The sequence below is a fragment of the Brachionichthys hirsutus genome, chromosome 16 (assembly GCF_040956055.1).
Source record: "Brachionichthys hirsutus isolate HB-005 chromosome 16, CSIRO-AGI_Bhir_v1, whole genome shotgun sequence".
NCBI classification, from domain to species: Eukaryota; Metazoa; Chordata; class Actinopteri; order Lophiiformes; family Brachionichthyidae; genus Brachionichthys; species Brachionichthys hirsutus.
In genome coordinates, this window is record NC_090912.1 from 9,615,353 (window position 1) to 9,641,239 (window position 25,887).

General features: G+C 43.3%; 39 non-coding genes across 39 annotated transcripts; all 39 read left to right on the forward strand.

The window, feature by feature from the left end:
* Window positions 1-1,495: 1,495 nt before the first annotated feature.
* trnag-ucc (transfer RNA glycine (anticodon UCC)) lies at window positions 1,496-1,567 on the forward strand. Its single transcript has one exon. It is a non-coding gene; the product is annotated as a tRNA-Gly (tRNA).
* A 262-nt stretch (window positions 1,568-1,829) lies between these two features.
* On the forward strand, window positions 1,830-1,901 carry trnag-ucc (transfer RNA glycine (anticodon UCC)). The gene has a single exon. It is a non-coding gene; the product is annotated as a tRNA-Gly (tRNA).
* Window positions 1,902-2,163: 262 nt separating this feature from the next.
* trnag-ucc (transfer RNA glycine (anticodon UCC)) lies at window positions 2,164-2,235 on the forward strand. The gene has a single exon. It is a non-coding gene; the product is annotated as a tRNA-Gly (tRNA).
* Window positions 2,236-2,499: 264 nt separating this feature from the next.
* On the forward strand, window positions 2,500-2,571 carry trnag-ucc (transfer RNA glycine (anticodon UCC)). Its single transcript has one exon. It is a non-coding gene; the product is annotated as a tRNA-Gly (tRNA).
* Window positions 2,572-3,568: 997 nt separating this feature from the next.
* Window positions 3,569-3,640, forward strand: trnag-ucc (transfer RNA glycine (anticodon UCC)). Its single transcript has one exon. It is a non-coding gene; the product is annotated as a tRNA-Gly (tRNA).
* A 216-nt stretch (window positions 3,641-3,856) lies between these two features.
* On the forward strand, window positions 3,857-3,928 carry trnag-ucc (transfer RNA glycine (anticodon UCC)). The gene has a single exon. It is a non-coding gene; the product is annotated as a tRNA-Gly (tRNA).
* Window positions 3,929-4,192: 264 nt separating this feature from the next.
* Window positions 4,193-4,264, forward strand: trnag-ucc (transfer RNA glycine (anticodon UCC)). Its single transcript has one exon. It is a non-coding gene; the product is annotated as a tRNA-Gly (tRNA).
* A 264-nt stretch (window positions 4,265-4,528) lies between these two features.
* Window positions 4,529-4,600, forward strand: trnag-ucc (transfer RNA glycine (anticodon UCC)). Its single transcript has one exon. It is a non-coding gene; the product is annotated as a tRNA-Gly (tRNA).
* A 666-nt stretch (window positions 4,601-5,266) lies between these two features.
* trnag-ucc (transfer RNA glycine (anticodon UCC)) lies at window positions 5,267-5,338 on the forward strand. The gene has a single exon. It is a non-coding gene; the product is annotated as a tRNA-Gly (tRNA).
* Window positions 5,339-5,602: 264 nt separating this feature from the next.
* On the forward strand, window positions 5,603-5,674 carry trnag-ucc (transfer RNA glycine (anticodon UCC)). The gene has a single exon. It is a non-coding gene; the product is annotated as a tRNA-Gly (tRNA).
* Window positions 5,675-5,938: 264 nt separating this feature from the next.
* On the forward strand, window positions 5,939-6,010 carry trnag-ucc (transfer RNA glycine (anticodon UCC)). Its single transcript has one exon. It is a non-coding gene; the product is annotated as a tRNA-Gly (tRNA).
* A 264-nt stretch (window positions 6,011-6,274) lies between these two features.
* On the forward strand, window positions 6,275-6,346 carry trnag-ucc (transfer RNA glycine (anticodon UCC)). Its single transcript has one exon. It is a non-coding gene; the product is annotated as a tRNA-Gly (tRNA).
* Window positions 6,347-6,610: 264 nt separating this feature from the next.
* Window positions 6,611-6,682, forward strand: trnag-ucc (transfer RNA glycine (anticodon UCC)). Its single transcript has one exon. It is a non-coding gene; the product is annotated as a tRNA-Gly (tRNA).
* Window positions 6,683-6,946: 264 nt separating this feature from the next.
* Window positions 6,947-7,018, forward strand: trnag-ucc (transfer RNA glycine (anticodon UCC)). The gene has a single exon. It is a non-coding gene; the product is annotated as a tRNA-Gly (tRNA).
* Window positions 7,019-7,282: 264 nt separating this feature from the next.
* trnag-ucc (transfer RNA glycine (anticodon UCC)) lies at window positions 7,283-7,354 on the forward strand. The gene has a single exon. It is a non-coding gene; the product is annotated as a tRNA-Gly (tRNA).
* A 668-nt stretch (window positions 7,355-8,022) lies between these two features.
* trnag-ucc (transfer RNA glycine (anticodon UCC)) lies at window positions 8,023-8,094 on the forward strand. The gene has a single exon. It is a non-coding gene; the product is annotated as a tRNA-Gly (tRNA).
* A 600-nt stretch (window positions 8,095-8,694) lies between these two features.
* trnag-ucc (transfer RNA glycine (anticodon UCC)) lies at window positions 8,695-8,766 on the forward strand. The gene has a single exon. It is a non-coding gene; the product is annotated as a tRNA-Gly (tRNA).
* Window positions 8,767-9,364: 598 nt separating this feature from the next.
* Window positions 9,365-9,436, forward strand: trnag-ucc (transfer RNA glycine (anticodon UCC)). Its single transcript has one exon. It is a non-coding gene; the product is annotated as a tRNA-Gly (tRNA).
* A 264-nt stretch (window positions 9,437-9,700) lies between these two features.
* Window positions 9,701-9,772, forward strand: trnag-ucc (transfer RNA glycine (anticodon UCC)). The gene has a single exon. It is a non-coding gene; the product is annotated as a tRNA-Gly (tRNA).
* Window positions 9,773-10,036: 264 nt separating this feature from the next.
* trnag-ucc (transfer RNA glycine (anticodon UCC)) lies at window positions 10,037-10,108 on the forward strand. The gene has a single exon. It is a non-coding gene; the product is annotated as a tRNA-Gly (tRNA).
* Window positions 10,109-10,372: 264 nt separating this feature from the next.
* On the forward strand, window positions 10,373-10,444 carry trnag-ucc (transfer RNA glycine (anticodon UCC)). The gene has a single exon. It is a non-coding gene; the product is annotated as a tRNA-Gly (tRNA).
* A 668-nt stretch (window positions 10,445-11,112) lies between these two features.
* On the forward strand, window positions 11,113-11,184 carry trnag-ucc (transfer RNA glycine (anticodon UCC)). Its single transcript has one exon. It is a non-coding gene; the product is annotated as a tRNA-Gly (tRNA).
* A 600-nt stretch (window positions 11,185-11,784) lies between these two features.
* trnag-ucc (transfer RNA glycine (anticodon UCC)) lies at window positions 11,785-11,856 on the forward strand. The gene has a single exon. It is a non-coding gene; the product is annotated as a tRNA-Gly (tRNA).
* Window positions 11,857-12,118: 262 nt separating this feature from the next.
* trnag-ucc (transfer RNA glycine (anticodon UCC)) lies at window positions 12,119-12,190 on the forward strand. The gene has a single exon. It is a non-coding gene; the product is annotated as a tRNA-Gly (tRNA).
* A 262-nt stretch (window positions 12,191-12,452) lies between these two features.
* On the forward strand, window positions 12,453-12,524 carry trnag-ucc (transfer RNA glycine (anticodon UCC)). Its single transcript has one exon. It is a non-coding gene; the product is annotated as a tRNA-Gly (tRNA).
* Window positions 12,525-12,788: 264 nt separating this feature from the next.
* Window positions 12,789-12,860, forward strand: trnag-ucc (transfer RNA glycine (anticodon UCC)). The gene has a single exon. It is a non-coding gene; the product is annotated as a tRNA-Gly (tRNA).
* A 264-nt stretch (window positions 12,861-13,124) lies between these two features.
* Window positions 13,125-13,196, forward strand: trnag-ucc (transfer RNA glycine (anticodon UCC)). The gene has a single exon. It is a non-coding gene; the product is annotated as a tRNA-Gly (tRNA).
* Window positions 13,197-13,862: 666 nt separating this feature from the next.
* On the forward strand, window positions 13,863-13,934 carry trnag-ucc (transfer RNA glycine (anticodon UCC)). The gene has a single exon. It is a non-coding gene; the product is annotated as a tRNA-Gly (tRNA).
* A 264-nt stretch (window positions 13,935-14,198) lies between these two features.
* On the forward strand, window positions 14,199-14,270 carry trnag-ucc (transfer RNA glycine (anticodon UCC)). The gene has a single exon. It is a non-coding gene; the product is annotated as a tRNA-Gly (tRNA).
* A 264-nt stretch (window positions 14,271-14,534) lies between these two features.
* On the forward strand, window positions 14,535-14,606 carry trnag-ucc (transfer RNA glycine (anticodon UCC)). The gene has a single exon. It is a non-coding gene; the product is annotated as a tRNA-Gly (tRNA).
* Window positions 14,607-14,870: 264 nt separating this feature from the next.
* trnag-ucc (transfer RNA glycine (anticodon UCC)) lies at window positions 14,871-14,942 on the forward strand. Its single transcript has one exon. It is a non-coding gene; the product is annotated as a tRNA-Gly (tRNA).
* A 668-nt stretch (window positions 14,943-15,610) lies between these two features.
* Window positions 15,611-15,682, forward strand: trnag-ucc (transfer RNA glycine (anticodon UCC)). Its single transcript has one exon. It is a non-coding gene; the product is annotated as a tRNA-Gly (tRNA).
* Window positions 15,683-16,282: 600 nt separating this feature from the next.
* Window positions 16,283-16,354, forward strand: trnag-ucc (transfer RNA glycine (anticodon UCC)). Its single transcript has one exon. It is a non-coding gene; the product is annotated as a tRNA-Gly (tRNA).
* A 668-nt stretch (window positions 16,355-17,022) lies between these two features.
* On the forward strand, window positions 17,023-17,094 carry trnag-ucc (transfer RNA glycine (anticodon UCC)). The gene has a single exon. It is a non-coding gene; the product is annotated as a tRNA-Gly (tRNA).
* Window positions 17,095-17,694: 600 nt separating this feature from the next.
* Window positions 17,695-17,766, forward strand: trnag-ucc (transfer RNA glycine (anticodon UCC)). The gene has a single exon. It is a non-coding gene; the product is annotated as a tRNA-Gly (tRNA).
* A 668-nt stretch (window positions 17,767-18,434) lies between these two features.
* On the forward strand, window positions 18,435-18,506 carry trnag-ucc (transfer RNA glycine (anticodon UCC)). The gene has a single exon. It is a non-coding gene; the product is annotated as a tRNA-Gly (tRNA).
* Window positions 18,507-18,770: 264 nt separating this feature from the next.
* On the forward strand, window positions 18,771-18,842 carry trnag-ucc (transfer RNA glycine (anticodon UCC)). The gene has a single exon. It is a non-coding gene; the product is annotated as a tRNA-Gly (tRNA).
* A 265-nt stretch (window positions 18,843-19,107) lies between these two features.
* Window positions 19,108-19,179, forward strand: trnag-ucc (transfer RNA glycine (anticodon UCC)). The gene has a single exon. It is a non-coding gene; the product is annotated as a tRNA-Gly (tRNA).
* A 263-nt stretch (window positions 19,180-19,442) lies between these two features.
* On the forward strand, window positions 19,443-19,514 carry trnag-ucc (transfer RNA glycine (anticodon UCC)). Its single transcript has one exon. It is a non-coding gene; the product is annotated as a tRNA-Gly (tRNA).
* Window positions 19,515-25,887: the final 6,373 nt, after the last annotated feature.

A 25,887-nucleotide genomic window follows, 5' to 3' on the forward strand; every position in this document is an offset into this window, starting at 1 on the left:
AGGAACTTTTTCGCATCCAATGGAATAGGCGTTTAAAGGTGAATGCACACGATTCGTTCTAAATCTCGTCTATTTTGCCACAAGGGCAAAATATAAAAGGAAAGGAAATGAAATCAGTTGCTGTGTAATGTGGCCATAAGGCAATATCTGAATATTCTTATGCGTTAATGGATCAAGACCTTCCTGAGGCACATTCATGGAAAAAATATAAAACTCGGTTAGATGCAAGCAGAGGATAGGAAACGTGGATTTTCTCTGAAGATCTTTTTTGCGCTTAATGTCAGGTCAGTCAAACATGCATTAGCGTTGTTAGAGAAGCACAGACAAGTAGCCTCCCATAAAACATAGAATCTACCCAGATGAAATGCTTTCTGTGTTATCGCTGTCTGAAATGTTAAAGTTGTTTGTTTTGTTCATCGCTGGCTTCACGCTCCGTTGGCATGGCATTGCTGCAAATTAGGAGGAAATCGCAGAAACAAAGTCATCAATTTAAAAATCGCTTGAAACGTCAGCTGTATTTTGACTAATACCAAGAGTGGGGATTAAATTTAAGCACCGCATGGAGTGAAAATGAACGGTGTGGATGCAGGGCTACTTATCAGCACATTTTTAGAGATGTTTGATGAATGACTTGTTGTTTTCCTGTGTCTAAACATTTACATCCAGTTAATAAATGTTTGCGATTGTGAGCGATATGCTGTATTTAGGTTCCGGTCGTTTTCCCACGCTGACTTTCCAGGGTTGACAGTTGTTCGGAGTCTGATTATATTGTCGTGGCGCGGTTAAACAGAAACCGTGATGCCTGCACAAGTGGAGTATCTCTATATGTGTCGAGGGTAGATTTCTTGAAAAACATTTTATTGTATTAGTTTTTCTTTCTTTTTTCTTTTTTTTTTTTCACCACAGTACTGCCCTGGAAAAATTCAGAGTGAGTGCTTGCTACGGATGAGAACATGGCACGTTCTGCAGTATACTGACTCGATTCAATACTTCTCTTAATACTCAGAAACTTGTCCCGACATTTTTTTTTTTTTTCATGCGTACTGTAGGGTTTTACGAAACCCTCTTCCGGTTCTTGTTATCCGTTGTGGGTGCGTATTCAATGAGGAGAATGTGGGTTAAGATTAAGACATTTATATAATTAACAGATCAGCACAAGTTAGTCCAGATATCAGCGCTGAGATTCCAACACAGCTCTCGTGCCCGCGCTTCGTTGGAATGAAGATGCTTCCTGCTTCGTCCTCACGTCATTCTGTCCCCTGAAGGCGGGACTTTGCCCCAGCCAATCAAAGCCCATGTTTATCTGTGTTGTGTGTGATGTCACTGTTGTGATGCATTCAATTGAAATCAGTCATGACAGCACTAACTAAACGTTGTTCGTTCCTAGTGGTGTCGGCGTGTAATTACGTTGTGGAATCCCATCTACTATGGAAATTCCCTACAGTACCGAGAAAGAAAATATTTCTTCTAGTTGCAGTCCAGTTTAGTTTTTCAGGCGTTGGTGGTATAGTGGTGAGAATAGCTGCCTTCCAAGCAGTTGACCTGGGTTCGATTCCCAGCCAATGCATCTAGCTGAATGACGGCCATGTTCCCCAAAGCTCTCCTGGAATACTGGACTTGCTGTGGTCAACTATTTGGAAATTTTAACTCTGGGATACTCCCTTTTGGTGAGTGCTTGCTACGGATGAGAACATGGCACGTTCTGCAGTATACTGACTCGATTCAATACTTCTCTTAATACTCAGAAACTTGTCCCGACATTATATATTTTTCATGCGTACCGAGAAAGAAAATATTTCTTCTAGTTGCAGTCCAATCTAGTTTTTCAGGCATTGGTGGTATAGTGGTGAGAATAGCTGCCTTCCAAGCAGTTGGCCTGGGTTCGATTCCCAGCCAATGCATTTAGCTGAATGACGGCCATGTTCCCCAAAGCTCTCCTGGAATACTGGACTTGCTGTGGTCAACTATTTGGAAATTTTAACTCTGGGATACTCCCTTTTGGTGAGTGCTTGCTACGGATGAGAACATGGCACGTTCTGCAGTATACTGACTCGATTCAATACTTCTCTTAATACTCAGAAACTTGTCCCGACATTATATTTTTTTCATGCGTACCGAGAAAGAAAATATTTCTTCTAGTTGCAGTCCAATTTGGTTTTTCAGGCATTGGTGGTATAGTGGTGAGAATAGCTGCCTTCCAAGCAGTTGACCTGGGTTTGATTCCCAGCCAATGCATTTAGTTGAATGATGGCCATGTTCCCCAAAGCTCTTCTGGAATACTGGACTTTTGCTGTGGTCAACTATTTGGGAATTTTAACTCTGGGATACTCCCTTTTAGTGAGTGCTTGCTACGGATGAGAACATGGCACGTTCTGCAGTATACTGACTCGGTTCAATACTTCTCTTAATACTCAGAAACCTGCCCCGACATTATATTTTTTTCATGCGTACCAAGAAAGAAAATATTTCTTCTAGTTGCAGTCCAATTTAGTTTTTCAGGCATTGGTGGTATAGTGGTGAGAATAGCTGCCTTCCAAGCAGTTGACCTGGGTTCGATTCCCAGCCAATGCATTTAGTTGAATGACGGCCATGTTCCCCAAAGCTCTCCTGGAATACTGGACGTTTGCTGTGGTCAACTATTTGGGAATTTTAACTCTGTGATACTCCCTTTTGGTGAGTGCTTGCTACGGATGAGAACATGGCACGTTCTGCAGTATACTGACTCGATTCAATACTTCACTTAATACTCAGAAACTTGTCCCTACATTTTTTTTTTTTTCATGCGTACTGTAGGGTTTTACCAAACCCTCTTCCGGTTCTTGTTATCCGTTGTGGGTGCGTATTCAATGAGGAGAATGTGGGTTAAGATTAAGACATTTATAAAATTAACAGATCAGCACAAGTTAGTTCAGATATCAGCGCTGAGATTCCAACACAGCTCTCGTGCCCACGCTTCGTTGGAATGAAGATGCTTCCTGCTTCGTCCTCACGTCATTCTGTCCCCTGAAGGCGGGACTTTGCCCCAGCCAATCAAAGCCCATGTTTATCTGTGTTGTGTGTGATGTCACTGTTGTGATGCATTCAATTGAAATCAGTCATGACAGCACTAACTAAATGTTGTTCGTTACTAGTGGTGTCGGCGTGTAATTACGTTGTGGAATCCCATCTACTATGGAAATTCCCTACAGTACCGAGAAAGAAAATATTTCTTCTAGTTGCAGTCCAATCTAGTTTTTCAGGTGTATAGTGGTGAGAATAGCTGCCTTCCAAGCAGTTGACCTGGGTTCGATTCCCAGCCAATGCATTTAGTTGAATGACGGCCATGTTCCCCAAAGCTCTCCTGGAATACTGGACTTTTGCTGTGGTCAACTATTTGGGAATTTTAACTCTGGGATACTCCCTTTTAGTGAGTGCTTGCTACGGATGAGAACATGGCACGTTCTGCAGTATACTGACTCGGTTCAATACTTCTCTTAATACTCAGAAACTTGCCCCGACATTATATTTTTTTCATGCGTACCAAGAAAGAAAATATTTCTTCTAGTTGCAGTCCAATTTAGTTTTTCAGGCGTTGGTGGTATAGTGGTGAGAATAGCTGCCTTCCAAGCAGTTGACCTGGGTTCGATTCCCAGCCAATGCATTTAGTTGAATGATGGCCATGTTCCCCAAAGCTCTCCTGGAATACTGGACTTTGGTGAGTGCTTGCTACGGATGAGAACATGGCACGTTCTGCAGTATACTGACTCGGTTCAATACTTCTCTTAATACTCAGAAACTTGCCCCGACATTATATTTTTTTCATGCGTACCAAGAAAGAAAATATTTCTTCTAGTTGCAGTCCAATTTAGTTTTTCAGGCATTGGTGGTATAGTGGTGAGAATAGCTGCCTTCCAAGCAGTTGACCTGGGTTCGATTCCCAGCCAATGCGTTTAGTTGAATGACGGCCATGTTCCCCAAAGCTCTCCTGGAATACTGGACTTTTGCTGTGGTCAACTATTTGGGAATTTTAACTCTGTGATACTCCCTTTTAGTGAGTGCTTGCTACGGATGAGAACATGGCACGTTCTGCAGTATACTGACTCGGTTCAATACTTCTCTTAATACTCAGAAACTTGCCCCGACATTATATTTTTTTCATGCGTACCAAGAAAGAAAATATTTCTTCTAGTTGCAGTCCAATTTAGTTTTTCAGGCATTGGTGGTATAGTGGTGAGAATAGCTGCCTTCCAAGCAGTTGACCTGGGTTCGATTCCCAGCCAATGCATTTAGTTGAATGACGGCCATGTTCCCCAAAGCTCTCCTGGAATACTGGACTTTTGCTGTGGTCAACTATTTGGGAATTTTAACTCTGTGATACTCCCTTTTGGTGAGTGCTTGCTACGGATGAGAACATGGCACGTTCTGCAGTATACTGACTCGGTTCAATACTTCTCTTAATACTCAGAAACTTGCCCCGACATTATATTTTTTTCATGCGTACCAAGAAAGAAAATATTTCTTCTAGTTGCAGTCCAATTTAGTTTTTCAGGCATTGGTGGTATAGTGGTGAGAATAGCTGCCTTCCAAGCAGTTGACCTGGGTTCGATTCCCAGCCAATGCGTTTAGTTGAATGACGGCCATGTTCCCCAAAGCTCTCCTGGAATACCGGACTTTTGCTGTGGTCAACTATTTGGGAATTTTAACTGTGATACTCCCTTTTGGTGAGTGCTTGCTACGGATGAGAACATGGCACGTTCTGCAGTATACTGACTCGATTCAATACTTCACTTAATACTCAGAAACTTGTCCCTACATTTTTTTTTTTTTCATGCGTACTGTAGGGTTTTACCAAACCCTCTTCCGGTTCTTGTTATCCGTTGTGGGTGCGTATTCAATGAGGAGAATGTGGGTTAAGATTAAGACATTTATAAAATTAACAGATCAGCACAAGTTAGTTCAGATATCAGCGCTGAGATTCCAACACAGCTCTCGTGCCCACGCTTCGTTGGAATGAAGATGCTTCCTGCTTTGTCCTCACGTCATTCTGTCCCCTGAAGGCGGGACTTTGCCCCAGCCAATCAAAGCCCATGTTTATCTGTGTTGTGTGTGATGTCACTGTTGTGATGCATTCAATTGAAATCAGTCATGACAGCACTAACTAAATGTTGTTCGTTACTAGTGGTGTCGGCGTGTAATTACGTTGTGGAATCCCATCTACTATGGAAATTCCCTACAGTACCGAGAAAGAAAATATTTCTTCTAGTTGCAGTCCAATCTAGCTTTTCAGGCGTTGGTGGTATAGTGGTGAGAATAGCTGCCTTCCAAGCGGCTGACCTGGGTTCGATTCCCAGCCAATGCATTTAGTTGAATGACGGCCATGTTCCCCAAAGCTCTCCTGGAATACTGGACTTTTGCTGTGGTCAACTATTTGGGAATTTTAACTCTGGGATACTCCCTTTTAGTGAGTGCTTGCTACGGATGAGAACATGGCACGTTCTGCAGTATACTGACTCGGTTCAATACTTCTCTTAATACTCAGAAACTTGCCCCGACATTATATTTTTTTCATGCGTACCAAGAAAGAAAATATTTCTTCTAGTTGCAGTCCAATTTAGTTTTTCAGGTGTTGGTGGTATAGTGGTGAGAATAGCTGCCTTCCAAGCAGTTGACCTGGGTTCGATTCCCAGCCAATGCATTTAGTTGAAAGACGGCCATGTTCCCCAAAGCTCTCCTGGAATACTGGACTTTTGCTGTGGTCAACTATTTGGGAATTTTAACTCTGTGATACTCCCTTTTGGTGAGTGCTTGCTACGGATGAGAACATGGCACGTTCTGCAGTATACTGACTCGGTTCAATACTTCTCTTAATACTCAGAAACTTGCCCCGACATTATATTTTTTTCATGCGTACCAAGAAAGAAAATATTTCTTCTAGTTGCAGTCCAATTTAGTTTTTCAGGCATTGGTGGTATAGTGGTGAGAATAGCTGCCTTCCAAGCAGTTGACCTGGGTTCGATTCCCAGCCAATGCATTTAGTTGAATGACGGCCATGTTCCCCAAAGCTCTCCTGGAATACTGGACTTTTGCTGTGGTCAACTATTTGGGAATTTTAACTCTGTGATACTCCCTTTTGGTGAGTGCTTGCTACGGATGAGAACATGGCACGTTCTGCAGTATACTGACTCGGTTCAATACTTCTCTTAATACTCAGAAACTTGCCCCGACATTATATTTTTTTCATGCGTACCAAGAAAGAAAATATTTCTTCTAGTTGCAGTCCAATTTAGTTTTTCAGGCATTGGTGGTATAGTGGTGAGAATAGCTGCCTTCCAAGCAGTTGACCTGGGTTCGATTCCCAGCCAATGCATTTAGTTGAATGACGGCCATGTTCCCCAAAGCTCTCCTGGAATACTGGACTTTTGCTGTGGTCAACTATTTGGGAATTTTAACTCTGTGATACTCCCTTTTGGTGAGTGCTTGCTACGGATGAGAACATGGCACGTTCTGCAGTATACTGACTCGGTTCAATACTTCTCTTAATACTCAGAAACTTGCCCCGACATTATATTTTTTTCATGCGTACCAAGAAAGAAAATATTTCTTCTAGTTGCAGTCCAATTTAGTTTTTCAGGCATTGGTGGTATAGTGGTGAGAATAGCTGCCTTCCAAGCAGTTGACCTGGGTTCGATTCCCAGCCAATGCATTTAGTTGAATGACGGCCATGTTCCCCAAAGCTCTCCTGGAATACTGGACTTTTGCTGTGGTCAACTATTTGGGAATTTTAACTCTGTGATACTCCCTTTTAGTGAGTGCTTGCTACGGATGAGAACATGGCACGTTCTGCAGTATACTGACTCGGTTCAATACTTCTCTTAATACTCAGAAACTTGCCCCGACATTATATTTTTTTCATGCGTACCAAGAAAGAAAATATTTCTTCTAGTTGCAGTCCAATTTAGTTTTTCAGGCATTGGTGGTATAGTGGTGAGAATAGCTGCCTTCCAAGCAGTTGACCTGGGTTCGATTCCCAGCCAATGCATTTAGTTGAATGACGGCCATGTTCCCCAAAGCTCTCCTGGAATACTGGACTTTTGCTGTGGTCAACTATTTGGGAATTTTAACTCTGTGATACTCCCTTTTGGTGAGTGCTTGCTACGGATGAGAACATGGCACGTTCTGCAGTATACTGACTCGGTTCAATACTTCTCTTAATACTCAGAAACTTGCCCCGACATTATATTTTTTTCATGCGTACCAAGAAAGAAAATATTTCTTCTAGTTGCAGTCCAATTTAGTTTTTCAGGCATTGGTGGTATAGTGGTGAGAATAGCTGCCTTCCAAGCAGTTGACCTGGGTTCGATTCCCAGCCAATGCGTTTAGTTGAATGACGGCCATGTTCCCCAAAGCTCTCCTGGAATACTGGACTTTTGCTGTGGTGAACTATTTGGGAATTTTAACTCTGTGATACTCCCTTTTGGTGAGTGCTTGCTACGGATGAGAACACGGCACGTTCTGCAGTATACTGACTCGATTCAATACTTCACTTAATACTCAGAAACTTGTCCCTACATTTTTTTTTTTTTCATGCGTACTGTAGGGTTTTACCAAACCCTCTTCCGGTTCTTGTTATCCGTTGTGGGTGCGTATTCAATGAGGAGAATGTGGGTTAAGATTAAGACATTTATATAATTAACAGATCAGCACAAGTTAGTTCAGATATCAGCGCTGAGATTCCAACACAGCTCTCGTGCCCACGCTTCGTTGGAATGAAGATGCTTCCTGCTTCGTCCTCACGTCATTCTGTCCCCTGAAGGCGGGACTTTGCCCCAGCCAATCAAAGCCCATGTTTATCTGTGTTGTGTGTGATGTCACTGTTGTGATGCATTCAATTGAAATCAGTCATGACAGCACTAACTAAATGTTGTTCGTTACTAGTGCTGTCGGCGTGTAATTACGTTGTGGAATCCCATCTACTATGGAAATTCCCTACAGTACCGAGAAAGAAAATATTTCTTCTAGTTGCAGTCCAATCTAGTTTTCCAGGTGTTGGTGGTGTGGTGGTGAGAATAGCTGCCTTCCAAGCAGTTGACCTGGGTTCGATTCCCAGCCAATGCATTTAGTTGAATGACGGCCATGTTCCCCAAAGCTCTCCTGGAATACTGGACTTTTGCTGTGGTCAACTATTTGGGAATTTTAACTCTGGGATACTCCCTTTTAGTGAGTGCTTGCTACGGATGAGAACATGGCACGTTCTGCAGTATACTGACTCGGTTCAATACTTCTCTTAATACTCAGAAACTTGCCCCGACATTATATTTTTTTCATGCGTACCAAGAAAGAAAATATTTCTTCTGGTTGCAGTCCAATTTAGTTCTTCAGGCATTGGTGGTATAGTGGTGAGAATAGCTGCCTTCCAAGCAGTTGACCTGTGCTCGATTCCCAGCCAATGCGCTTAGCTGAATGATGGCCATGTTCCCCAAAGCTCTCCTGGAATACTGGACTTTCGCTGTGGTCAACTATTTGGGAATTTTAACTCTGTGATACTCCCTTTTGGTGAGTGCTTGCTACGGATGAGAACATGGCACGTTCTGCAGTATACTGACTCGATTCAATACTTCTCTTAATACTCAGAAACTTGTCCCGACATTATATATTTTTCATGCGTACCGAGAAAGAAAATATTTCTTCTAGTTGCAGTCCTGTTTAGTTTTTCAGGCGTTGGTGGTATAGTGGTGAGAATAGCTGCCTTCCAAGCAGTTGACCTGGGTCCGATTCCCAGCCAATGCATCTAGCTGAATGACGGCCATGTTCCCCAAAGCTCTCCTGGAATACTGGACTTGCTGTGGTCAACTATTTGGAAATTTTAACTCTGGGATACTCCCTTTTGGTGAGTGCTTGCTACGGATGAGAACATGGCACGTTCTGCAGTATACTGACTCGATTCAATACTTCTCTTAATACTCAGAAACTTGTCCCGACATTATATATTTTTCATGCGTACCGAGAAAGAAAATATTTCTTCTAGTTGCAGTCCAATCTAGTTTTTCAGGTGTTGGTGGTATAGTGGTGAGAATAGCTGCCTTCCAAGCGGCTGACCTGGGTTCGATTCCCAGCCAATGCATTTAGTTGAATGACGGCCATGTTCCCCAAAGCTCTCCTGGAATACTGGACTTTTGCTGTGGTCAACTATTTGGGAATTTTAACTCTGGGATACTCCCTTTTAGTGAGTGCTTGCTACGGATGAGAACATGGCACGTTCTGCAGTATACTGACTCGGTTCAATACTTCTCTTAATACTCAGAAACTTGCCCCGACATTATATTTTTTTCATGCGTACCAAGAAAGAAAATATTTCTTCTAGTTGCAGTCCAATTTAGTTTTTCAGGTGTTGGTGGTATAGTGGTGAGAATAGCTGCCTTCCAAGCAGTTGACCTGGGTTCGATTCCCAGCCAATGCATTTAGTTGAAAGACGGCCATGTTCCCCAAAGCTCTCCTGGAATACTGGACTTTTGCTGTGGTCAACTATTTGGGAATTTTAACTCTGTGATACTCCCTTTTGGTGAGTGCTTGCTACGGATGAGAACATGGCACGTTCTGCAGTATACTGACTCGGTTCAATACTTCTCTTAATACTCAGAAACTTGCCCCGACATTATATTTTTTTCATGCGTACCAAGAAAGAAAATATTTCTTCTAGTTGCAGTCCAATTTAGTTTTTCAGGCATTGGTGGTATAGTGGTGAGAATAGCTGCCTTCCAAGCAGTTGCCCTGGGTTCGATTCCCAGCCAATGCATTTAGTTGAATGACGGCCATGTTCCCCAAAGCTCTCCTGGAATACTGGACTTTTGCTGTGGTCAACTATTTGGGAATTTTAACTCTGTGATACTCCCTTTTAGTGAGTGCTTGCTACGGATGAGAACATGGCACGTTCTGCAGTATACTGACTCGGTTCAATACTTCTCTTAATACTCAGAAACTTGCCCCGACATTATATTTTTTTCATGCGTACCAAGAAAGAAAATATTTCTTCTAGTTGCAGTCCAATTTAGTTTTTCAGGCATTGGTGGTATAGTGGTGAGAATAGCTGCCTTCCAAGCAGTTGACCTGGGTTCGATTCCCAGCCAATGCATTTAGTTGAATGACGGCCATGTTCCCCAAAGCTCTCCTGGAATACTGGACTTTTGCTGTGGTCAACTATTTGGGAATTTTAACTCTGTGATACTCCCTTTTGGTGAGTGCTTGCTACGGATGAGAACATGGCACGTTCTGCAGTATACTGACTCGGTTCAATACTTCTCTTAATACTCAGAAACTTGCCCCGACATTATATTTTTTTCATGCGTACCAAGAAAGAAAATATTTCTTCTAGTTGCAGTCCAATTTAGTTTTTCAGGCATTGGTGGTATAGTGGTGAGAATAGCTGCCTTCCAAGCAGTTGACCTGGGTTCGATTCCCAGCCAATGCGTTTAGTTGAATGACGGCCATGTTCCCCAAAGCTCTCCTGGAATACTGGACTTTTGCTGTGGTGAACTATTTGGGAATTTTAACTCTGTGATACTCCCTTTTGGTGAGTGCTTGCTACGGATGAGAACACGGCACGTTCTGCAGTATACTGACTCGATTCAATACTTCACTTAATACTCAGAAACTTGTCCCTACATTTTTTTTTTTTTCATGCGTACTGTAGGGTTTTACCAAACCCTCTTCCGGTTCTTGTTATCCGTTGTGGGTGCGTATTCAATGAGGAGAATGTGGGTTAAGATTAAGACATTTATATAATTAACAGATCAGCACAAGTTAGTTCAGATATCAGCGCTGAGATTCCAACACAGCTCTCGTGCCCACGCTTCGTTGGAATGAAGATGCTTCCTGCTTCGTCCTCACGTCATTCTGTCCCCTGAAGGCGGGACTTTGCCCCAGCCAATCAAAGCCCATGTTTATCTGTGTTGTGTGTGATGTCACTGTTGTGATGCATTCAATTGAAATCAGTCATGACAGCACTAACTAAATGTTGTTCGTTACTAGTGCTGTCGGCGTGTAATTACGTTGTGGAATCCCATCTACTATGGAAATTCCCTACAGTACCGAGAAAGAAAATATTTCTTCTAGTTGCAGTCCAATCTAGTTTTCCAGGTGTTGGTGGTATGGTGGTGAGAATAGCTGCCTTCCAAGCAGTTGACCTGGGTTCGATTCCCAGCCAATGCATTTAGTTGAATGACGGCCATGTTCCCCAAAGCTCTCCTGGAATACTGGACTTTTGCTGTGGTCAACTATTTGGGAATTTTAACTCTGGGATACTCCCTTTTAGTGAGTGCTTGCTACGGATGAGAACATGGCACGTTCTGCAGTATACTGACTCGGTTCAATACTTCTCTTAATACTCAGAAACTTGCCCCGACATTATATTTTTTTCATGCGTACCAAGAAAGAAAATATTTCTTCTGGTTGCAGTCCAATTTAGTTCTTCAGGCATTGGTGGTATAGTGGTGAGAATAGCTGCCTTCCAAGCAGTTGACCTGTGCTCGATTCCCAGCCAATGCGCTTAGCTGAATGATGGCCATGTTCCCCAAAGCTCTCCTGGAATACTGGACTTTCGCTGTGGTCAACTATTTGGGAATTTTAACTCTGTGATACTCCCTTTTGGTGAGTGCTTGCTACGGATGAGAACATGGCACGTTCTGCAGTATACTGACTCGATTCAATACTTCTCTTAATACTCAGAAACTTGTCCCGACATTATATATTTTTCATGCGTACCGAGAAAGAAAATATTTCTTCTAGTTGCAGTCCAGTTTAGTTTTTCAGGCGTTGGTGGTATAGTGGTGAGAATAGCTGCCTTCCAAGCAGTTGACCTGGGTCCGATTCCCAGCCAATGCATCTAGCTGAATGACGGCCATGTTCCCCAAAGCTCTCCTGGAATACTGGACTTGCTGTGGTCAACTATTTGGAAATTTTAACTCTGGGATACTCCCTTTTGGTGAGTGCTTGCTACGGATGAGAACATGGCACGTTCTGCAGTATACTGACTCGATTCAATACTTCTCTTAATACTCAGAAACTTGTCCCGACATTATATATTTTTCATGCGTACCGAGAAAGAAAATATTTCTTCTAGTTGCAGTCCAATCTAGTTTTTCAGGCATTGGTGGTATAGTGGTGAGAATAGCTGCCTTCCAAGCAGTTGGCCTGGGTTCGATTCCCAGCCAATGCATTTAGCTGAATGACGGCCATGTTCCCCAAAGCTCTCCTGGAATACTGGACTTGCTGTGGTCAACTATTTGGAAATTTTAACTCTGGGATACTCCCTTTTGGTGAGTGCTTGCTACGGATGAGAACATGGCACGTTCTGCAGTATACTGACTCGATTCAATACTTCTCTTAATACTCAGAAACTTGTCCCGACATTATATTTTTTTCATGCGTACCGAGAAAGAAAATATTTCTTCTAGTTGCAGTCCAATTTGGTTTTTCAGGCATTGGTGGTATAGTGGTGAGAATAGCTGCCTTCCAAGCAGTTGACCTGGGTTTGATTCCCAGCCAATGCATTTAGTTGAATGATGGCCATGTTCCCCAAAGCTCTTCTGGAATACTGGACTTTTGCTGTGGTCAACTATTTGGGAATTTTAACTCTGGGATACTCCCTTTTAGTGAGTGCTTGCTACGGATGAGAACATGGCACGTTCTGCAGTATACTGACTCGGTTCAATACTTCTCTTAATACTCAGAAACTTGCCCCGACATTATATTTTTTTCATGCGTACCAAGAAAGAAAATATTTCTTCTAGTTGCAGTCCAATTTAGTTTTTCAGGCATTGGTGGTATAGTGGTGAGAATAGCTGCCTTCCAAGCAGTTGACCTGGGTTCGATTCCCAGCCAATGCATTTAGTTGAATGACGGCCATGTTCCCCAAAGCTCTCCTGGAATACTGGACTTTTGCTGTGGTCAACTATTTGGGAATTTTAACTCTGTGATACTCCCTTTTGGTGAGTGCTTGCTACGGATGAGAACATGGCACGTTCTGCAGTATACTGACTCGGTTCAATACTTCTCTTAATACTCAGAAACTTGCCCCGACATTATATTTTTTTCATGCGTACCAAGAAAGAAAATATTTCTTCTAGTTGCAGTCCAATTTAGTTTTTCAGGCATTGGTGGTATAGTGGTGAGAATAGCTGCCTTCCAAGCAGTTGACCTGGGTTCGATTCCCAGCCAATGCGTTTAGTTGAATGACGGCCATGTTCCCCAAAGCTCTCCTGGAATACCGGACTTTTGCTGTGGTCAACTATTTGGGAATTTTAACTGTGATACTCCCTTTTGGTGAGTGCTTGCTACGGATGAGAACATGGCACGTTCTGCAGTATACTGACTCGATTCAATACTTCACTTAATACTCAGAAACTTGTCCCTACATTTTTTTTTTTTTCATGCGTACTGTAGGGTTTTACCAAACCCTCTTCCGGTTCTTGTTATCCGTTGTGGGTGCGTATTCAATGAGGAGAATGTGGGTTAAGATTAAGACATTTATAAAATTAACAGATCAGCACAAGTTAGTTCAGATATCAGCGCTGAGATTCCAACACAGCTCTCGTGCCCACGCTTCGTTGGAATGAAGATGCTTCCTGCTTTGTCCTCACGTCATTCTGTCCCCTGAAGGCGGGACTTTGCCCCAGCCAATCAAAGCCCATGTTTATCTGTGTTGTGTGTGATGTCACTGTTGTGATGCATTCAATTGAAATCAGTCATGACAGCACTAACTAAATGTTGTTCGTTACTAGTGGTGTCGGCGTGTAATTACGTTGTGGAATCCCATCTACTATGGAAATTCCCTACAGTACCGAGAAAGAAAATATTTCTTCTAGTTGCAGTCCAATCTAGTTTTTCAGGCGTTGGTGGTATAGTGGTGAGAATAGCTGCCTTCCAAGCGGCTGACCTGGGTTCGATTCCCAGCCAATGCATTTAGTTGAATGACGGCCATGTTCCCCAAAGCTCTCCTGGAATACTGGACTTTTGCTGTGGTCAACTATTTGGGAATTTTAACTCTGGGATACTCCCTTTTAGTGAGTGCTTGCTACGGATGAGAACATGGCACGTTCTGCAGTATACTGACTCGGTTCAATACTTCTCTTAATACTCAGAAACTTGCCCCGACATTATATTTTTTTCATGCGTACCAAGAAAGAAAATATTTCTTCTAGTTGCAGTCCAATTTAGTTTTTCAGGTGTTGGTGGTATAGTGGTGAGAATAGCTGCCTTCCAAGCAGTTGACCTGGGTTCGATTCCCAGCCAATGCATTTAGTTGAAAGACGGCCATGTTCCCCAAAGCTCTCCTGGAATACTGGACTTTTGCTGTGGTCAACTATTTGGGAATTTTAACTCTGTGATACTCCCTTTTGGTGAGTGCTTGCTACGGATGAGAACATGGCACGTTCTGCAGTATACTGACTCGGTTCAATACTTCTCTTAATACTCAGAAACTTGCCCCGACATTATATTTTTTTCATGCGTACCAAGAAAGAAAATATTTCTTCTAGTTGCAGTCCAATTTAGTTTTTCAGGCATTGGTGGTATAGTGGTGAGAATAGCTGCCTTCCAAGCAGTTGACCTGGGTTCGATTCCCAGCCAATGCATTTAGTTGAATGACGGCCATGTTCCCCAAAGCTCTCCTGGAATACTGGACTTTTGCTGTGGTCAACTATTTGGGAATTTTAACTCTGTGATACTCCCTTTTGGTGAGTGCTTGCTACGGATGAGAACATGGCACGTTCTGCAGTATACTGACTCGGTTCAATACTTCTCTTAATACTCAGAAACTTGCCCCGACATTATATTTTTTTCATGCGTACCAAGAAAGAAAATATTTCTTCTAGTTGCAGTCCAATTTAGTTTTTCAGGCATTGGTGGTATAGTGGTGAGAATAGCTGCCTTCCAAGCAGTTGACCTGGGTTCGATTCCCAGCCAATGCGTTTAGTTGAATGACGGCCATGTTCCCCAAAGCTCTCCTGGAATACTGGACTTTTGCTGTGGTGAACTATTTGGGAATTTTAACTCTGTGATACTCCCTTTTGGTGAGTGCTTGCTACGGATGAGAACACGGCACGTTCTGCAGTATACTGACTCGATTCAATACTTCACTTAATACTCAGAAACTTGTCCCTACATTTTTTTTTTTTTCATGCGTACTGTAGGGTTTTACCAAACCCTCTTCCGGTTCTTGTTATCCGTTGTGGGTGCGTATTCAATGAGGAGAATGTGGGTTAAGATTAAGACATTTATATAATTAACAGATCAGCACAAGTTAGTTCAGATATCAGCGCTGAGATTCCAACACAGCTCTCGTGCCCACGCTTCGTTGGAATGAAGATGCTTCCTGCTTCGTCCTCACGTCATTCTGTCCCCTGAAGGCGGGACTTTGCCCCAGCCAATCAAAGCCCATGTTTATCTGTGTTGTGTGTGATGTCACTGTTGTGATGCATTCAATTGAAATCAGTCATGACAGCACTAACTAAATGTTGTTCGTTACTAGTGCTGTCGGCGTGTAATTACGTTGTGGAATCCCATCTACTATGGAAATTCCCTACAGTACCGAGAAAGAAAATATTTCTTCTAGTTGCAGTCCAATCTAGTTTTCCAGGTGTTGGTGGTATGGTGGTGAGAATAGCTGCCTTCCAAGCAGTTGACCTGGGTTCGATTCCCAGCCAATGCATTTAGTTGAATGACGGCCATGTTCCCCAAAGCTCTCCTGGAATACTGGACTTTTGCTGTGGTCAACTATTTGGGAATTTTAACTCTGGGATACTCCCTTTTAGTGAGTGCTTGCTACGGATGAGAACATGGCACGTTCTGCAGTATACTGACTCGGTTCAATACTTCTCTTAATACTCAGAAACTTGCCCCGACATTATATTTTTTTCATGCGTACCAAGAAAGAAAATATTTCTTCTGGTTGCAGTCCAATTTAGTTCTTCAGGCATTGGTGGTATAGTGGTGAGAATAGCTGCCTTCCAAGCAGTTGACCTGTGCTCGATTCCCAGCCAATGCGCTTAGCTGAATGATGGCCATGTTCCCCAAAGCTCTCCTGGAATACTGGACTTTCGCTGTGGTCAACTATTTGGGAATTTTAACTCTGTGATACTCCCTTTTGGTGAGTGCTTGCTACGGATGAGAACATGGCACGTTCTGCAGTATACTGACTCGGTTCAATACTTCTCTTAATACTCAGAAACTTGCCCCGACATTATATTTTTTTCATGCGTACCAAGAAGGAAAATATTTCTTCTAGTTGCAGTCCAACTCAGTTTTTCAGGCATTGGTGGTATAGTGGTGAGAATAGCTGCCTTCCAAGCAGTTGACCTGGGTTCGATTCCCAGCCAATGCATTTAGTTGAATGACGGCCATGTTCCCCAAAGCTCTCCTGGAATACTGGACTTTTGCTGTGGTCAACTATTTGGGAATTTTAACTCTGTGATACTCCCTTTTGGTGAGTGCTTGCTACGGATGAGAACATGGCACGTTCTGCAGTATACTGACTCGATTCAATACTTCTCTTAATACTCAGAAACTTGTCCCTACATTTTTTTTTTTTTCATGCGTACTGTAGGGTTTTACCAAACCCTCTTCCGGTTCTTGTTATCCGTTGTGGGTGCGTATTCAATGAGGAGAATGTGGGTTAAGATTAAGACATTTATATAATTAACAGATCAGCACAAGTTAGTTCAGATATCAGCGCTGAGATTCCAACACAGCTCTCGTGCCCACGCTTCGTTGGAATGAAGATGCTTCCTGCTTCGTCCTCACGTCATTCTGTCCCCTGAAGGCGGGACTTTGCCCCAGCCAATCAAAGCCCATGTTTATCTGTGTTGTGTGTGATGTCACTGTTGTGATGCATTCAATTGAAATCAGTCATGACAGCACTAACTAAATGTTGTTCGTTACTAGTGGTGTCGGCGTGTAATTACGTTGTGGAATCCCATCTACTATGGAAATTCCCTACAGTACCGAGAAAGAAAATATTTCTTCTAGTTGCAGTCCAATCCAGTTTTCCAGGTGTTGGTGGTATAGTGGTGAGAATAGCTGCCTTCCAAGCAGTTGACCTGGGTTCGATTCCCAGCCGATGCATTTAGTTGAATGACGGCCATGTTCCCCAAAGCTCTCCTGGAATACTGGACTTTTGCTGTGGTCAACTATTTGGGAATTTTAACTCTGGGATACTCCCTTTTAGTGAGTGCTTGCTACGGATGAGAACATGGCACGTTCTGCAGTATACTGACTCGGTTCAATACTTCTCTTAATACTCAGAAACTTGTCCCTACATTATATTTTTTTCATGCGTACCAAGAAAGAAAATATTTCTTCTGGTTGCAGTCCAATTTAGTTCTTCAGGCATTGGTGGTATAGTGGTGAGAATAGCTGCCTTCCAAGCAGTTGACCTGTGCTCGATTCCCAGCCAATGCGCTTAGCTGAATGATGGCCATGTTCCCCAAAGCTCTCCTGGAATACTGGACTTTCGCTGTGGTCAACTATTTGGGAATTTTAACTCTGTGATACTCCCTTTTGGTGAGTGCTTGCTACGGATGAGAACATGGCACGTTCTGCAGTATACTGACTCGGTTCAATACTTCTCTTAATACTCAGAAACTTGCCCCGACATTATATTTTTTTCATGCGTACCAAGAAGGAAAATATTTCTTCTAGTTGCAGTCCAATTTAGTTCTTCAGGCATTGGTGGTATAGTGGTGAGGATAGCTGCCTTCCAAGCAGTTGACCTGGGTTCGATTCCCAGCCAATGCATTTAGTTGAATGACGGCCATGTTCCCCAAAGCTCTCCTGGAATACTGGACTTTTGCTGTGGTCAACTATTTGGGAATTTTAACTCTGTGATACTCCCTTTTGGCGAGTGCTTGCTACGGATGAGAACATGGCACGTTCTGCAGTATACTGACTCGATTCAATACTTCACTTAATACTCAGAAACTTGTCCCTACATTTTTTTTTTTTTCATGCGTACTGTAGGGTTTTACCAAACCCTCTTCCGGTTCTTGTTATCCGTTGTGGGTGCGTATTCAATGAGGAGAATGTGGGTTAAGATTAAGACATTTATATAATTAACAGATCAGCACAAGTTAGTTCAGATATCAGCGCTGAGATTCCAACACAGCTCTCGTGCCCACGCTTCGTTGGAATGAAGATGCTTCCTGCTTCGTCCTCACGTCATTCTGTCCCCTGAAGGCGGGACTTTGCCCCAGCCAATCAAAGCCCATGTTTATCTGTGTTGTGTGTGATGTCACTGTTGTGATGCATTCAATTGAAATCAGTCATGACAGCACTAACTAAATGTTGTTCGTTACTAGTGGTGTCGGCGTGTAATTACGTTGTGGAATCCCATCTACTATGGAAATTCCCTACAGTACCGAGAAAGAAAATATTTCTTCTAGTTGCAGTCCAACCCAGTTTTCCAGGCGTTGGTGGTATAGTGGTGAGAATAGCTGCCTTCCAAGCAGTTGACCTGGGTTCGGTTCCCAGCCAATGCATTTAGTTGAATGACGGCCATGTTCCCCAAAGCTCTCCTGGAATACTGGACTTTTGCTGTGGTCAACTATTTGGGAATTTTAACTCTGGGATACTCCCTTTTAGTGAGTGCTTGCTACGGATGAGAACATGGCACGTTCTGCAGTATACTGACTCGGTTCGATACTTCTCTTAATACTCAGAAACTTGTCCCTACATTATATTTTTTTCATGCGTACCAAGAAAGAAAATATTTCTTCTGGTTGCAGTCCGATTTAGTCCTTCAGGCATTGGTGGTATAGTGGTGAGAATAGCTGCCTTCCAAGCAGCAGACCTGGGTTCGATTCCCAGCCAATGCATTTAGTTGAATGACGGCCATGTTCCCCAAAGCTCTCCTGGAATACTGGACCATTGCTGTGGTCAACTATTTGGGAATTCTAACTCTGTGATACTCCCTTTTAGTGAGTGCTTGCTACGGATGAGAACATGGCACGTTCTGCAGTATACTGACTCGATTCAATACTTCTCTTAATACTCAGAAACTTGTCCCTACATATATTTTTTTTTCATGCGTACCGAGAAAGAAAATATTTCTTCTAGTTGCAGTCCAATCTAGTTTTTTGGGCATTGGTGGTATAGTGGTGAGAATAGCTGCCTTCCAAGCAGCTGACCTGGGTTTGATTCCCAGCCAATGCATTTAGTTGAATGACGGCCATGTTCCCCAAAGCTCTCCTGGAATGCTGGACTTGCTGTGGTCAAGTATTTGGAAATTTTAACTCTGGGATACTCCCTTTTGGTGAGTGCTTGCTACGGATGAGAACATGGCACGTTCTGCAGTATACTGACTCGGTTCAATACTTCTCTTAATACTCAAAAACTTGTCCCGACATTATATTTTTTTCATGCTTACCAAGAAAGAAAATAATTCGTCTAGTTGCAGTACAACTTTAGTTTTCCGGGCATTGGTGGTATAGTGGTGAGAATAGCTGCCTTCCAAGCAGTTGGCCTGGGTTCGATTCCCAGCCAGTGCATTCAGGTGAATGATGGCCATGTTCCCCAAAGCTCGCCTGGAATACTGGACTCTTGCTGTGGTCAACTGTTTGGGAAAGTTGAGCACTCTAAAAGAGTTGCCCTTTGTAAATATCATACTGCAACGGGGAGGAAACAATGTTCAGCGCTGATGCCCGGTGGCGGTAACAACACGTGTAATAGAGTAAAGCTGCTTTCTCCTCCATCACTTGACGTGAGTGATGCGGCCAACCGAAACTCAACCTGTGTCTCCTATTCAAGTGTCTTCTGATCTTCAGGTAACGCTCATGCGTTGACAGCTGAAGAAATGTCAAGATGCTTGTGACTTTAATGGAATCTTTGTGGATGATATCTGTAGAATCGAGGCTTCCATTATTAAGCTCATGCACACTATGCTGCTATTTTGGGCCATCCAAGGGGAACGAGGCTCAGTGTCCCGGCCCCGGTGTCGAGGCTATATCAGGTGCCTAAGTAATGTGATTACCTTGACTCACTAATACCCTCTGTACATCCACTGATGTAATTAAGTATTGTGATGAATGCCCAACCCTCATCATCATTTTCGCTTTACTTCCTAAGCTAAAATCTACTGCAATTAAAGCACGCTTTAATTGTTCTGGCAGCCGCTGTGGATGTAGGAGTTACATCAGCCCGTTCTAAGGAGATGACAGAACCATGGTGGACACATATTGATGATTGATATTTTCCTAAAACGACAATTTTTACCAAACATGTCCGACATTCCTTTCTAATGGTCCGTTTCTTCCTGTCATGTGATCTGAATTCTCACAGAGAATAGCAACCGCTTGCTTTGCTTATCATCCTCTTCATCAGTCACAGCAGCGAGCATTCTTCACCCTTTTCCTTTTGCTCCTGCCTGTGGAGGTTGCGATGGGTTGGAAGCCGGAGAAGAGGGGGGACAATTTTTGCTTAAGTCCAAACTCAAAACTCAAGAGACAAACCTGGCTGCCACTGGCCTTCCTGCAAATGTTTCCACTGCTCTTTCTCTCGACGCTGCACACCAAAGACATCTGTGCTATTACCACCCAGTGAGGAACAAGACAGGAAGGAAGAAAAAAACTCAGAGAGAGGAAAAGAGGCATCTCACTGTTGTTAAGTGAGCCCACGGGAGCCGTAGTTCAACTACAGACCCAGAACTCCTGCCGCACACGTTCACAAAGCAGACATCCGGCAGACGTGGATATTAAAAGGGCAAAGATGGTCTCCAGCCACGCCGGGTCATTAAATGAGCGTGGACTTTAATGAACTTTGACTCTGAAACGAACTTTTCTACAGGATTTCTTTTTATATACCGGTATATATATAGGCCAGTTCCCATCACACACATAAAGATGTGATGATTTTTTTTATAGCTGTTAGCCGGTATGGAATACAAACGAACAAACACTAAAAAATATATGGAATAAAATCCAGATTACTCTCAGTCTAGCATGTTTTTTTACTGGATAGGGCAGTAATAATCTCCTCAGCATATGGTTCCTATTTGCGGGGCTGCAGTAGAGTTGAAGAACGTGCCTTTCCCGGGCAGACCCTCATTACTCTTCTAAGAAACGTCGGCCCAAAGTAGTTCGCATTGGTTTTGTTAATTTAAAAAAAAGTCATTTAGATAAGAAAGCTCCACATTCACTTTGGTGTAAATGATTATTACCTGGTTTGATTGAAGTGGCTGCGTTCAATTTGGTGCTTTTCCACATTTAATTCAAGCCCGAAATCAATTGCGAGACGATATCAGCAGCAAGAACTCTGCGATGCCAAATATTAACTTTCCGCTCCAGCGGTCCCGTCTGCTACGAGACAAAAAACTCGCGAACTCGTTTGAGTGTTGACTTTCCATTAAGCGACACGTATCTCATCTTTGGAAAACGGGAGCAGGAACCTTGTTCAAACTGTCGTCTCAAACAGTCTCTTCTTTAGTTGTCAGCGACTCTTTTGTCTTGTGTTTACTCCATTCACGTTTCTCCGTGAAAGAGGAATGTGCTCTGATTGATAAGGCCTTTCACAGTGACTAACAGATATTCACCAGTTTAAGGCATTTGATGATTTGAAATGAGGAAGCTGGCAAGTTCTCCAAAATAAAGCGAGAGCAACTTATCAGGCAAAAAGACAAACATTCCTTGTGTTGAAATAGAAACATTTGGTATAATAATAATCCCAGTTTGAAGTTTTTGTTATCTGGCAGGTCCAACGTATTAAATCTGTCATTTCTCAGGTTGGAACCAACGTTTTGAGGTCTCTCTCGCTCCTGTTTTCCAGATATGACAGCAGCAGAGGAGGGAAAGAGGGGAAAGAGGAAGCTGAACGTCTGTGCGCATCATTAACATCATTATCTGTATCCTCGATGGATGTTTTTCCAGCACAGCGGTTAATCTGTATAACCTTTCAGAGACAGAGTGCCTGATAAAGAGGAAGCTACTAACCTGCATCTGTGGCTTCACCACAAAGCAAAGAAGAAGGCCCAAACACGTGGCGTTTACGTGCTGCTCTGTGTCGCTGCCTCGCTCTGGCATCATGTCGCTCTGTGTGTCTCGCCGCTAGATGACTAGCACAAGTTTTGCACGATGACTAGTTTCCCGAGGCCAGCGAAGTCGTATCCATCGCATCTTCTCTCGTCCAGTGAATCTACTTTTTTTTTTATTAGCTTTTGCATCGCAGATAGAAACATCAAAAGTAGAGATGTCGTCAGCCTGATCCGGGAAACAGCCGCCATCGCTCAAATACTGACATTGATATATAGACGGCAAGTAAACGGCGGGACACGGAAAAATATCAGGTGTCCCTCAGAGCTGAACGCGATGGATTGCACGCCTCACTGAAAGGAAAATAATACCTGGAACATCATGAAATATTAAGAAGCCACAAAACCCACTTACTGCGACTGGACCGGGACAGATAGTGAACCTTAACCGTAAAGCATTCCTGTTGGGAAGAAATGGATTCATCGTGACGCCCTTGGAAACGTGTTCCGCACAGTAATAATAAATTAACTTGTTTTCTACGTCGGCGATTGTGAGGTACGCTGGCGACACACTTCCCCGAAGGCCCCGAGGGCTGAGCGGTCCCGGTGTTGGAAGATTTAAAGGCTTTCTCTTCTCAGAAACTAAAACCGCATTTCAGCCTTTACATCAGATTTGTAACCGACCACAGGTTGTTTGGAGAGTGAATAGATTATCGGAGTCGTTTGTCTTTGTAATGCAGTAGGAGAGAGGAACAGAACACCTTGTGGGTGACTCTTCAGGGATTACTGTTAATGCTTGCATCATGCTGGACTCCTTCTAGATTCTAGATGATGAAGCTTGTCTGACACGGAGAGACGTTGATATTCTAAACAGACCCATGCGAACCTCAAAGAATCCTTTTAAATTAGGCTGCAACCAAAACATTGCAGAAATGTTAGGGTGCAGATTGTGTGGAAGGTGCTGCAGGTTATCATTATTTTAGCAAATAAAAAAAAATAATGCGTCTCATGTTAAAGGTGCCATATTATGAAAAACTCACTTTTCCCATGTTTCTACACTACTATGGTAGTGTAGCTAAACAAACCACCCAGCCAATCCTTCGTAGTTCTGTAATCAAGTACAGAAACGCTTCTGGAAGAAATCTCTCTTACTATGACTTCACAGTACGAAAACCTGCACAAGATGTGCGTGCACATGCATGCACATTCATTGTGTGCACGCAGCTCAAGAAAACGAAAATGAAATGCAATAAATTCAGTTTCGTTTTCGGAGGTGTTTCTGACAGAGCTGTTTGAGACAGAAAAGAGGGGACGCTGTCCTGCAGCGGGAGAACATGCAAGCTCCTCATAGAAAGGCCCCAAGTCGGATTCGAACCCGTGACCTTCTCGCTGTGAGGCAACAGCGCCACCACTGCGCTGGCCATTGGTGTTCATGCTCCAATAAAATGTAATTAAAGAAATGTTATTTAATCTTTTGCAGCGTTACAGCGGTGTTATCCGTGGTGTTCATCCATGTTACGAGGAGCCGAGATCCCCCAAGGTCCCATGTTTGCAGGTTTGAGTATTGATCCACCCTGAACTTAAGGCCAGGGTTGATCAGATGATTCGGTGACTGCAACCATTTTAAGTTCTCTTCCAATTAAACTGAGACATATGACAGTGTTCAGGAACACAGAACCCCCCCCCCCCCCTCTTTGACCCTTCAGCCTCTGGCATCTCGAGGACAGGAAGGCTCTGCTCTTAGAATCACTCAGGACACCATTAGCGCCCATCACCAGGATCAGTGACATCACTGAGGTGAGTTGAGGTGTCTGCACGCAGCTCAAAGCCTATGAAACAATGACACCCCCCCCCCCCCCCCTTCTGCCGTGTGAAAAAAGATATAGATGTACATCTGCTTCCGACAGCAGACTGGAGAACAGCTTCTTCCCTCCGGCTTAGAGATTCCTGATTTCATTTCCACACGCCGTCATGAAACGAGTTTCTTTTATGACTTATTAAATGTTCCTTCAGTAGGCTTGTTTTGGTATTGTGAGCAGCTGAAAGAGGCTGTAACTTTGAAATGACCATAGAAGCCAGTTTGCAGAATGATCCAATAACAATCCGTGCACCCGTAAAGTGACGGAAGAGAATTGCTTCTGCTTTAAAACAGCGACACCAAGAAAACAAAATTGCTCATATGCATGCGCACTGAATGAAGCAGCGCCATAACATCTGCGGGGAATGCAAGGTTGAACTCGTAGAGTTTCAAATGATCCAAACAAGCCTATTGATTATGATATTCAAGGTAATTGAGAGCAAATAGAAGAATGAAGAAGACTAAATCATCAGGGTAAAAAGCTGAGCTCGCAGGCAGATCACTCTATTTATTTCCTAATGGAAAAAAGTTAAAGTAAAGGAAATTGAAATAAAGGAAAGATTAATTTTCTTTACATTTAATTAATCTTAATTAGACTCCTCCAAAATACCAAGAAGCAGAAGAAGGGGGTGGATGTAAATTTTTCACCCTAATTTTCAATATCAAAATTCATTTTAGGTAGGTAGGGCTAGTGCGCCCTCTCCTGGAATGTTGGGATGTCATTCCACATTAGAGTGATTACTGTCAAAACGCTGATTAAAATGGTGCCAATATCGATCAAACCTGGAACAGGTTCTCACTGTTTATCGACATGATATTCACAAACATGATCAACTTGATAGACGAAACTGTCCCAGTCGGTTGGACATGTCCCCAGGAAGAAAGACCTCGAACGGTCAGAAAAGGAGGATTTCATTATAACTACTATGGTCACCGTAGGAGTGTTGGACGATGTAAAATATTTTACAGTGCACATTTCGTCACGCTTCTGCAGCAGCCTGCGATTTTGTGCTCTGCGCTAAATTTCGTTTGGTTTCGACAAATGCTCTTAATGAAGTTCCTACCTATTATCAGGAGTGGAGTAGTGTTTATACAAGGTGCTCCTTCCCCAGCACAGAAGTGGGGCACCTTTGACCCGACTTCCTGCCTCCGTCCAACTTTGAGCTGTGGAACTCTGACCGCTCACTCTTGCTCGGGGAGGGAAAGAACGAAGCGCCCCGGCTGCCCACGCCGCCCCAGAGGAAGCTGAATAGCAGTGGAAACTCAGATATTGTGAGTGTTTGTGGGGGGGTGAGACATTTTGGGGTGTTGCTGCCTGCGTCCATGTTTGTAGTCATTCATCTCTTTTACTGTCACCTCCTTCTCCTTTGCTCAATCAGCCATGTAGTCAGTCGATCCATGGAGTTTCCCAGCATCCCCAGGGGGCCCTCCTCCCCCTCTCCGTCAAACTCAGGACACGAGCGCACTCCTCGGGAGGCTCCAATGGAGTCGCAGGGATCAACCGGGACTCCCACAACTGTTCAGGTTTCTATCAGCACGGAGAAATTGGGGGATCCCCTGGCAAACAGGAAGCAGTTAGATGACTTGCTTTAACTTGCTGACGTCCACCCGAACCCCAGCGCGGTCTCTGCTGACGTCCACTCCAGAAGGGTCGGTGTTTCCTTTCTCTCATTTATGTTGCTGCTCGTTACAAAGAGTCCAAGTCGAGGAAATAATCCTATTATATCAGTGCCAGGTGCTACTCTCACCCCCCCCCCCCCCCCCCCCCCAAGTTTCCTTTGCAGAAGATGGAGCTGAAGATGAGACCTCAGTCAGGGAATTCACTATAACTGTGGTGGTTTTTGTACAATAGGGGCTGTTCCTTTGCCAAATAATGAACACACCCAAAATCACACCGTTTAGTTACATTTCCTTTCCTTTCATTTGTTTGTTTGTTTTTTTTTCCATTTAGTTGAATTTCAGTTGCTTTAATTTTCAGAGTGAGGGTGACACAGTTAAGTAAGTAGCACTGAAGCTCCTGGGTTTGAGTCCAGATCCCAGA